We start from the raw sequence: 1,828 nt of genomic DNA, 5'->3' as shown, positions 1-1,828 counted from the left end.
CTACGTGTTACTGTCTATGTGTGAATGTGTGCGCGTGTTACACAGCCGTTGATCTTCTAAGCACGGTGTTAATCTTCTTCATCATTAATTGCTGGGTCCTTGCACGGCTAGTTGCTCATGTTCATCAAGCAGCCAAAACCAGCCGTTGTTTTCATGTTTAGACTCAGCTTCTGGGGTGTCCTTGTCCTTGCAGACACAACCAGCTCAGATAAAACCATCAAAACCATCAAAACCGTTATGTAAACCATTAATGTAAACCATCTTTACATTAATGATTCATGAGCTTGCAAAGGGGAAAACAAAATCATATTTTATATATTTTGCTGGGAGAATATGAATGGATATGAATGAAAAATTTAAACTTGATAGACAGTTACCATATTTGGGTGGTTTTTGATGTGCAATATGGTGCATACTTCTCAGTGTGAAAATGTCAGGTTTCAAACAGTGAACGCCCTGGGACACACTCTAACTGTGTGTGTGTGTGTGTGTGTGTGTGTGTGGTGTGTGTGTGTGTGTCTGTTCATGGGTGCGTGCATGTGTGTGTGTGTGTGTGTGTGTGTGTGTGTGTGTGTGTGTGTGTGTGTGTGTATGTATGTATGTGTGTGTGTGTGTGTGTGTGTGTGTGTGTGTGTGTGTGTGTGTATATGTGCGTGTGTGTGGTGTGTGTGTGTGTGTGTGTGTGTGTGTGTGTGTGTGTGTGTGTGTGTGTGTGTGTGTGTGTGTGTGTGTGTGTGTGTGAGTGTGTGTGTTAGACTGAGGTCCTGGTATGGATCCATTCCAGTTGAGTACTGGTACACACAGGGCTATTTCTGTCAGAGTGCTGGGAAACATGATCCAAATGAATGATAGAGAGAGATAGTGGGGGAGAGGGAGAAAGTGGGGGAGAGGAGAAGAGTGACAAAGAGCGAGCGAAGAAGAGAAGAGGAGCAAAGGAGAAAACATTTGTTCTGAAGACTGATACTAAGATGCTGTGATTTGGGCCAGACAGACAGACAGACAGACAGACAGACAGACAGACAGATAGATAGACAGACAGACAGACAGACAGACAGACAGACAGACAGACAGACAGACAGACAGACAGACAGACAGACAGACAGACAGACAGAGAGAGAGAGAGAGAGATAGATAGATAGATACTGTAGATAGATAGATAGATAGATAGATAGATAGATAGATAGATAGATAGATAGATAGATAGATAAATTGATATAAATAGATAGAGAGATAGATAGAGAGATAGATAGAGACATAGGGCCCTATTTTAACAGTCTGAAACACAAATACAAAACGTGAAACGCAAGTAGCTTTGTGGGCCGATCTCTGGCTCTGTTGCTATTATACCAACGGATAAAGGACTCTTGCGCCCGACACAAATCTAAAATGGGTTGGTCTGTGTGTTTTGGGCGTAACATGCAATAAACCAATGAGAGTGCCATCTTCCATCTCCTTAAAGAGCCAGCACATTTGAACTTGACGAGTTGATATTCTGACAGCGCGTTTGCACTCTCCGCTGAGACAGATGCATGACCACACGAATTTAAAACTTCAAATGGCTCAGCTTATGGCAAAATAATAGGCCTAATTCACACATGGAAAAAAGTTTTATTCTACAACTTCAGAAACACTGAGTCGTCATGTAAATGTCGGCAAAGAAAACTTAACACATATATGATATGCGGACGCGGTCCTGTGGCCGCAACTTTGGCTCTATTTAATGATATGTGGCAATACATTAACAAACATTGTTTGTTACCAGTATTGTATACATTATCATTATCGACTTGTGTTCATAATATGCATGTGTCCCCCCGTTAATATACAT

The sequence above is a fragment of the Micromesistius poutassou genome (assembly GCF_964030765.1).
Source record: "Micromesistius poutassou genome assembly, chromosome: 1".
NCBI lineage: Eukaryota > Metazoa > Chordata > Actinopteri > Gadiformes > Gadidae > Micromesistius > Micromesistius poutassou.
This window is presented reverse-complemented; position numbering follows the sequence as displayed.